Genomic DNA, 9,260 nt, shown 5'->3' with positions numbered 1-9,260 from the left:
CTTCTGCCAGTTCCCAGTTAGTGTTCTGTGAGAATTGTTCCGCAAGTGGGTGTATTTTTGCTCTGTCTGTGCGGGGGTGCGGGGGGAGCTCTATATCCTCCATCTTAATTCTCCTCCTCAGGGCAAATGTCTTTTAAGAATTTTTTTTTTTTTTTTGCGCTTTTTTTTGCGCTACGCGGGCCTCTCACTGCGGTGGCCCCTCCCGTTGCGGAGCGCGGGCTCCGGACGCGCAGGCTCAGCGGCCACGGCTCACGGGCCCAGCCGCGCCGCGGCACGTGGGATCTTCCCGGACCGGGGCACGAGCCCGCGTCCCCTGCATCGGCAGGCGGACTCTCAACCACTGCGCCACCAGGGAAGCCCTAAGAATTTTTTTTAAAGTGTGTGTGTAGGGGGGAGATGTCAGAAACTAATGAATTTATAAAGGAAGAATAAATTAATGAATGGACATAAATATATGCTGACAACAATTTATAAAAGGAGAGAAATGTGTTGTATATACATTATTTCTGTAAGAGAATAGTTACATTCAAAACGTTCTTTCATAGTTTGTATGTGGCACCAAGGTTAATAATCTCTACCATTTTAGTAGATTTATTTTGCCACGTTTGCTGGCATAGAATTGGATGTAGTCACTCTTGGCTTTGAATTTCTGAGACGGCTTTTCTGTTAGTGGTTATGCAAACATTAATAGAATGGGAAGACCAGTATCCGGTCCTTCTGTTGCGTGGCTGCAAAGCACGTTCCAGAGAGTGAGATGGAAAGAGGTCAGCTCACAGGATTACATCTTCCCAGTTTAGAATCAAGAAAACAGCAAAAATGGTAAAATATTCTCAATCGCATTCACTCAAACTCATCTCATTTTTCCTCTTACTTGACTTTGGAAAATAAACAGGAAGATTTTGTTCGCTATTGGGATGAAAGTGAACTGGAGTACAGGAGAGAGAGATATTTCCCAAGCATTCCTAAAGTGACACAGATTTGAGACAGAAGAATATTCTCTGGGGGAGCAACGTAGGATAAGGCCATCTCGTTCAACACTTGAGGAAAGTTTTTTTGAAAGTTTATGATAAAAAAAGTAAATCAGAGAAATGTCAGTTGAGAAAGGAGTCTTGAAAGGCTGTCACTGTAATTAATACACGAGGAAGGAAAAGCACAAGACTAGCTGGTCAGCTAGGCTGGGCTCTGAGCTCATGATCAATAAGCTGAACGGGACTAATCTTTGAGCCCTCGAATAGGGGCCAAACAGTGAACAGGCTTTGCAGAAATAAGGGCATCACATCACTGTGTCATGTTTTATAACTGTCTCTCATTTTCTTTAGACAGAGGTTACTGAATCCTGCCATGAAAAGAAAGTATGCACCAGTGATGCAGCTGAACTCCTTAGGTCAGGTCTCAGCCTTTGCATTTATTTGGATTTTTTTGGATTTGTTGAGCACCAGCTTGTGCCGCGTTGTGCTATGTATGCAGTGAGTGAGTACAAAGGATGACAGCAACACCAAAATGGCCTAGAAATCTGGGGAAATGGGATGTTGGGATCATGGAAATTTCTGGTTGAGAACTGGTACTCATTCCTGTCTCATAATGTATGTGGGAACAACCCTTTGTTCTTATTCTGTAATGTTACTTATTACAGCTTTTGTAAAATTTACTGGATCCTGGGAGACAATTCACATGTTCCCTGTAGTTGGAGCAGACATTATTGGCAGGCCATCCTACAGCTATTTCCTCCTGTTCTCTGCTAACAGAAGTGGCTCTGCGTCCAGCCCCAGGGACTGAATCATAGTTGGTTATACTAATCCTATTCTCCTTTGCCAGTGATTGGTCTAGGGTTAGGCATGTGACTGAATTCTGGCAAACGAAACATGAGGTGATACTTAATGTGGGATTTTGAGGGAAGGTTTTCCTGCCTGATAAGAGAGAGACTTGAGGCGGAACCCTAGGCTGTTGCCAAAGTTAAGAGGCTGTTGTGTGAGGCCTGATACTTGGAGCTGCTGCAGCCTTTTTGTGACCTCGAGGAAACAGTGTTGAATAGGGGGATGTCAGAGATGTTGAACTACTGAACTAGCCTTGTAATCATCTCACTCTGGTCTTATAAAAAATAAGGCCTATTTGTTTAATCCAGTTGTAGTCAGGTATTCTGAGTTTATAACCAAAAGCATCCTACAACAGTTAAAGTTATGGGCTTTGAAATCACATATGTTTTGAAATACATATATTTGAGTTCCAGATCTACCATTAGTAGGCCGTTTGACATTGCATATAAGTTACTGGGTGTTTCTGTACACGTGGGATAATAATAGTCATACATCATATGTTAACTGTGAGGACTAAATGGGTTGATGCATAGATATTGATAGCATACAATATGTATTCAATAAATGTTATTATCATTATCATTACCTCTGTGTTAAGTCATCAAGGAAAGCCTAGGGAGGTGGGCAGAACTGGCACTTGCTCAGGGCATTGGATGAGGGTTGGAAACAGCATCATCCATGGGAGCCCATAGGAGTGAGGGGGCAGCAGTGACTCCTAGAAGGGGAGAGGTAAGGACCTTGATTCTGTCTCAGAGCTGTCAGCTCATCACTCTACCTGGTCATTTTTTTTTTAATGTATTTAATTTATTTTATTTTTGGCTGCATTGGGTCTTCATTGCTGCACGCGGGCTTTCTCTAGTTGTGGCAAGCAGGGGCTACTCTTCAATACTGAGCACGTGCTTCTCGTGGTGGCTTCTCTTGTTGTGGAGCATGGGCTCTAGGCATGTGGGCTTCAGTAGTTGTGGCACGCAGGCTCAGTAGTTGTGGCTTGCAGACTCTAGAGCACAGGCTCAGTAGTTGTGGCGCACGGGCTTAGTAGCTCCGCGGCACGTGGGATCTTCCCGGACCAGGGATTGAACGTGCGTCCCCTGCACTGGCAGGTGGATTCTTAACCACTGCGCCACCAGGGAAGTCCCCTGCCTGGTCATTTTGAAAGTGCGGTTGCAGAAATTGTGGTTCAGGTCATACACAAGTCATATTTGGCCAGCAGATGATTTTGTAGGCCCAAGCAGTGTTTTTAAAAGTTGTATTACTTATTAACATTTTTAAAAGGCAAGGTTCCATGTAAAATCTAGATCTATCTCCTATCTTCTTACAATGATTTTTTTTTTTTTTTTTTGCGGTACGCGGGCCTCTCACTGTCGTGGCCTCTCCCGTTGCAGAGCCCAGGCTCCGGACGCGCAGGCTCAGCGGCCATGGCTCACGGGCCCAGCCGCTCCGCGGCATGTGGGATCCTCCCGGACCGGGGCATGAACCCGTGTCCCCTGCATCGGCAGGCGGACTCTCAACCACTGCGCCAACAGGGAAGCCCCCACAATGATATTTTTATTTCTTTCTTTTTTTTTCTTTTTTGCAGTACGCGGGCCTCTCACTGCTGCGGCCTCTCGCGTTGCGGAGCACAGGCTCTGGACGCGCAGGCTCAGCGGCCATGGCTCACGGGCCCAGCCGCTCCGCGGCATGTGGGATCCTCCCGGACCGGGGCACGAACCCGCGTCGCCTGCATCGGCAGGCGGACTCTCGACCACTGCGCCACAAGGGAAGCCCCTCAATGATATTTTTAAAAGAAAGCCTCTATTTGTTTAATCCACTCATAGTCAGGTGTTCTGATTCTGTAATCAAAAGTATTCTTGTGGATAAAGGCAGGGCTTGCAGGTGAGACATAGCTGGGCCTTGGAGAGGGCAGTACAGGCTCTTGCTCTGATATTAAACCTCCAGTATGCAAGTTTGGCTCTAACATGTACTGAACTTGGACAAATCACTTACCTTCTAAGCCTCAGTTTCCTTATCTTTAAGGTGAGGTTAATAGGAATTACCATCTCATAGAATTGTGAGGATTACGTAAAATAAAGGATGTACAATGCCTAGGATGGGTAAGTGAGTTGTAAATGCTGGCTTATGATGATTATTCTTCAAAGAATACAGTTGGCTGTGGCTGGGATGATCAGGCCTAGGGGTCTTACATTTTCCTTGCCAAAAGAAACAGAATGATTTAAGTTCTCTCTACCAAGGGAAAATAATCGTCAGGCTTCTGTGACCTGAGTTGGAGGAGAAATTTTCAGGCAGTAAGCCGAAGAATTTCTAAATTTCTTTCTTTTGGTGAGCCTCCTTCCAATTTTACTGATGCAAAAATTTGAGTAACAAGAGGCATGCCAGCTGTTCGGTGATGGTGCAAAGTTCTGCTTCTTCCAGCAGAGGCCTCTTGTGCACAGGAAATGAGGCTGGTGGTGGCTGGAGGGGACCCTGGGCCAGGGCACTGGTTTCCCAGAAGCTCCCCCAGAGTAAAGCGGGGAGGGGAGTCTAAGGAAGAGCTTGTGGGGACCGTCCCCCGACCCCCCGTCCCCTGTCCAGGCTTCAGAGAGCTGGATGCCAGTGTCCTGGAATTCTGGAGTCTTTCTTGAAAGAAAGAGACGGGGAGAGAGAAGGCGAGACAGAAAGAGGGATGGATAGAGGGAGAAAGCGGGGAGGAGGGAGAGCAGGCTGCCTGCTTTGTTTAAGCTCCAGGGCTCAGAGGCAGGGCACCCGTGAGGCTGATGATCTCAAGGGTCAGACCTGCAGAGAGACTCTTTCTGCTGTCTGCCTTTCAGTTTATTTCACTTCCCTTCTTTGTTGCTACCTGGGCATCTAAATGATTTTTAATCCCAATTTAACTGCTATGGAGCTATGAAAACTTGGCACAAAGCCTCCAGAATAGCTGATTGATGGGGGAGAAGTCAGATGATCTCTTAAAAGTCACGGTAATGGAGAGCGAGAAGGACTGAAACCGTGAGTTACGGCATGGTTTGCAGAAAGGCCCAAACATCTGGTGATGGAGGGAGCGATGGAGGGTCTTTCCTGGTCCAGCATGGCCTCTTCTGTCTAAGGGGGTGGGCCTGTGGGTGACTCGCTGGCCACACATTCTTTCTTGAAGCTTTAAACCTGGAGTCTCTTTGCCTTCCAGAACTAAAACGAACGGTCTCTGGTGCATTTGCTGTGTGCATATGTTGATCATCATTCAAGACGTGCTTTTGGTGAGGCAGGAAAGCCGTCGGGGCCAAATGGTGACTCTGACCTTCCCAGATCAACACTGGGAAGGAGAAGACAGCTAAAGGCTGCTTTGGCATCAGGCTGACTTGCCCAGTCATCCATGAGCACATAAATACTTCCTGAGCAAGTTATGTCCCCGTCTGTGGGAGAGGTAAAGTCACCCCTGGTGCTGGGGCCCAGGCAGTGATGGAAGGGGTGCAGGGGGTGGTACTTAGGAAGGAGACGGGAATGTTTCTTTAGGGCAGCACTGCTCTGGTGGTGGTACCTGCCTGTGGAGCTGCGGTGGGTCTTCACAGGGATGTGATTGCTGATCCTTTGGCCTCTCTGGGCCAGGCTATGAGACAGGATTCTGCATTAACACGGTGCCCCTTGGGGAGCATTTTGGATGCCCTGGCTTGCATTTTGGTGGGATGGAAGGGACACAAGGAAATGGGCAGAACCAGGCAGGGTGTTGAGATGAAGCTTCTGAGGCTCCAAAGCCAAAGAAGAAGAGTGAGGCTGGGTAGGGAGAGAAAACCAGCATGACTCTCGCGGCCCCTCTGGGGTTCATTTGCAGAGACTAGTGTGAGTCCCTCACGTACTGAAGCCACCGAGTCCTTTGCTCATGGGATGCCAGTTTCCCGCTGGTTTACCAGCCTTCAGTGCCAGCACTTGGGCAGCTTCGCCTACCCCCTCTCGGGCACGTCGATGCCACCTTGCCTTTCAGAGCAGCCGTGCAGTCCGCGATTGGCTGTGGAGAGAGGCCCAGGAGCACAGTGTGAGCATTGATGGCTGAGTCCAGCCCCTTATACTAGGCTGGGGACCTCCAGGCACCTCAGCATCTTTTTCTTTCTGTGGAAAATGGCAGGAATTACTCCCCCCTGCCTGCTTTTTACCTCTCAGATTGTTATGAGAATAAATATTTGAAAATATCTTGTAAAAGACAGCATTCATGTTTACAAGTTTTGTTTTTATATTTTTTCAAAATTACAAAAGGAAGTTTATTTCAAAAGCAAAAGAGAACATTTACATTTGAACAAAGTGACAAACTGGTTGTCCTGCAAAAGAAAAAAATTCATGGCATGAAGTTTCTCATTTAAAATTTTTTTTTTTTTTTTTTTGCGGTACGCGGGCCTCTCACTGTCATGGCCTCTCTCGTTGCGGAGCACAGGCTCCGGACGCGCAGGCTCAGCGGCCATGGCTCACGGGCCCAGCCGCTCCGCGGCATGTGGGATCTTCCCGGACCGGGGCACGAACCCGTGTCCCGTGCATCGGCAGGCAGAGTCTCAACCACTGCACCACCAGGGAAGCCCTTCATTTAAAATTTTTGAAGCAAAAATAACTTCAGTTGTGCATTCTTGCCTTAGGAAAGGGAAGGAAAACTGTAAAACAGGTTTGGAAAGAAAAAAATCTCTCTCTGGCCAGAGAACAGACCTAGCAACATGGTTATCTGGTATCCGGCATCAACTCGTCACCCTCCCTGAGCTGATGCCGTCGTATTCGTGGTTTCATCTCACCATCTTCAGCACCAACTCTGCTTCTTGAGTCCCAAGAAGGAAGCCTGGGAGATGGGATTGCTACATAGAATTGCTAGTTTCATCTGCTGGTCTTCTGCCAGTTCTCCGCAGACTGCAAGAAAGGTGAACTTGCTTGTCCCTCTACTTTGGGTGGGATCCCAAGCACCACGGCCACCTCGGCTTTAGCATCAACATGCCCAAGGGCTCTTGCACAGCATTTAAGGGACTACAGACCATGGAGGCTGGAGAGCGGGAGACCTCCTGAGTCAGAGCAGGGATAACAAGACTTCGCTGCGGTAACTGTCCCTCCCCTCATCCTACCTGATCTAATACCCTTGGTCATCTGAGGAGTTCCTTAAGAGAACCTGTGACATTGTCCTTCCAATGCATCTTTCCTTCTTAATCCAGGGAAATGATTTTGCCCTTGGTGATGGCCATGTACCATGATTGCAGGTGTCTTTCAGAGTGCGTGGATGTTTGCACACAAGTTGGAACCTGAAGGAACTTCAGTCTCCATCCTTTAGGAAAGGAATTTTGATTTGTGCCAGAAACCGGGACCTGTTTGCCAAAAGCAACGCCCCTCCTAATACTGGGAACAAAAGTAGATCACCCACATAGGTAGCCTCCCAGCTCTTGGTGTGGCCATGGGACTAAAGGTTTTTTCCAGTGTAGTGTGAGGGAGGAAGGGGCCCATTCTAAACTCCCATATATACTTCTCTGTTTCCTCCCTTCCAGCTGACTGGACCATCACCCCCAGCAAGACCTTAGGAGCCAAGGGTTGGAGGGAGAGTCACTGTCAGCCTGGATCCCCTCATGACTATGTGGAAGAGAGACGCCCTACTCACCCCTGTCCCCTACTGCAAGTGTGGTTTATTGAAACACGTGAGTGGAGACAGGAGATCCTGTGGGTGAAAAGCTTTATGTGTGCCTCAGTCTCCTCATCTGTAAAATTGCAACAAAGTTCTTACTTCACAGAGTTTTTGAACAAGTGATATGGGATAATGAGTCACCACTCACTGTAGTGCCTGGCAGGTGACAGATGCTCGAGAAATCTAGGCCGAATACATATCTTCGTTCCTTGAGGGTTGTTGTGATATCTTAATGAAATAATCATTTTGGAGAGAGATATCAACATGGAAAAGCTAATTGTTCGAGGTGAGAAAATGCCGTCTCAGCCCCTTCCTCCCTCTTATTCTAAGAAACTTTAACAATTTGTGGACCTAGTCACTTGTCCAGGGTAATGGAAGCAGGCTATTACAGACACAGTGGAATCTATAATAACGGAGAATGCTATCCATTTAATTTCACGCCCCTCCTCAGCACCTCCCTCAACCCCAAACCCAAGCGACGAACCTAGAAAACCCATGGACAGGAACTTGTAGTCTGTGGGATTGGTGGTGAAACAAAGCAGCAGCTATACTGAGGGTTATAGGGAGGAGATGTTTTCACGTCGTAGGTGTTTAAAAAAAGATGGCAGTTTGGATGATTTATTTAGATGATCTTTAAGATATTGTCTAGCCCTAAGTTCTGTGATCCTTAAGAAAATAAAAGAATTTTAGTTTCATCTTCTCTTGACTTCTGTGCCTCCCTAAGTCCATTACCTGCGGAAGCACAATCAGAAAGAAAATTCCCCCAAAAACACAAAGTAAGGAGGAGAAAGAGATGCAACTAGAGACCTCCAGTCTATGAATAATTCATAGTTAAGCATCTTAGCCTGTTATTACGGGGAAAATCAAGTCATGTGAACATTTAAGCAACATATCTTTTTAGTGATACTCTGGGTTCACTTTGCATTTTGCCTGGGGTACATTATGACTCCATCATCCTTATACAGATTTGTATGGATTTTTTTCTTTCTCTCTTAAATACAGGACTTCAGGTATGGCTAAAGAATAACCTGTGGAATCAGACACACCTGGATTTGAATCTGGGGTGAGTTAGTTAACATTCAGATTATCTGTTTCCTCATTGTAAAATTGGGGTTAAATATGTAGCCCATGGGGATGTCATGAGAATTATCACTAGAATTCATTAAAGCAAAGGGGCTGGCAAATAACACATGCTCAGATCTGCCTGGCTCCTTCCCCTCTTTTCTCCTGCTAAGATGCAGAGGGTCCGGTTTGTGGGTTTGTGGGGCTGCCCTCCGAGATGGTGCCGGGAATATCCTCGCCACATCCAACTACTGCAGGGGACTCCGGTAGGTAAATGAGCAGCAGGCTGGCTTCCTACAGCCAAAATAGAAAGACTGCCGATCCTGAAAAAGTCTAGGTTATGTTTGCAGGGTATAGAAAGCTCAAAAGATGACGAAGGTTCTAAGGGAGCTATGCTTATTTTATTTATTTATTTATTTATATTTTTGGCTGCGTTGGGTCTTTGTTGCTGCGCGTGGGCTTTCTCTGGTTGTGGCGAGCGGGGGCTACTTTTCGTTGAGGTGCGCGGGCTTCTCACTGCAGTGCCTTCTCTTGTTGCGGAGCATGGGCTCTAGGTGCGCGGGCTTCAGTAGTTGTGGCACGTGGACTCAGTAGTTGTGGTACGTGGGCTCAGTAGTTGTGGCTCACAGGCTCTAGAGCACAGGCTCAGTAGTTGTGGCACACGTACTTAGTTGCTCCGCGGCATGTGGGATCTTCCCGGGCCAGGGCTCGAACCCATGTCCCCTGTATTGGCGGGCAGATTCTTAACCACTGCACCACCTGGGAAGTCCAGGAAG

Source organism: Lipotes vexillifer, unplaced genomic scaffold (genome assembly GCF_000442215.2).
Source record: "Lipotes vexillifer unplaced genomic scaffold, Lipotes_vexillifer_v1.1 scaffold49, whole genome shotgun sequence".
NCBI classification, from domain to species: Eukaryota; Metazoa; Chordata; class Mammalia; order Artiodactyla; family Lipotidae; genus Lipotes; species Lipotes vexillifer.
The sequence above is the reverse complement of the archived record's forward strand: the minus strand, read 5'-3'. Positions refer to the sequence as shown.